Here is a 372-nt window from a genome sequence, read left to right as displayed (position 1 = left end):
GTAAACAAGCGGATATCCGGGTCAAGACTCAGTCCACAGATTACAGAACAGCTCGTTTAATGCATCACACGAGTTGTTTCTCAACACAAAACAAACTGCGACACTTTTTGTTGTTGTTTCCATTGTAGGTGAATCTCCAATAACAACTATAGACAGCCAATAGGAACCACATTCCACAGCTCCAACACCAGGCGACTACGTTAGCATGTGTCAAAAACACACGGTGAACACAACCGAAACATCTGCGGCTGACACACATGCTAACTCATGCTAACAATACAAACATAATACGTCACATGAAAGCTGACACTCTGCAGATTTCCACTGTATATTTATCTCCGCTCTACGATCAAAACTCACCGAGGCAGCAGC

Source organism: Paralichthys olivaceus, chromosome 23, assembly GCF_024713975.1.
Source record: "Paralichthys olivaceus isolate ysfri-2021 chromosome 23, ASM2471397v2, whole genome shotgun sequence".
Lineage (NCBI taxonomy): Eukaryota > Metazoa > Chordata > Actinopteri > Pleuronectiformes > Paralichthyidae > Paralichthys > Paralichthys olivaceus.
Note: the sequence above shows the minus strand (reverse complement) of the source record.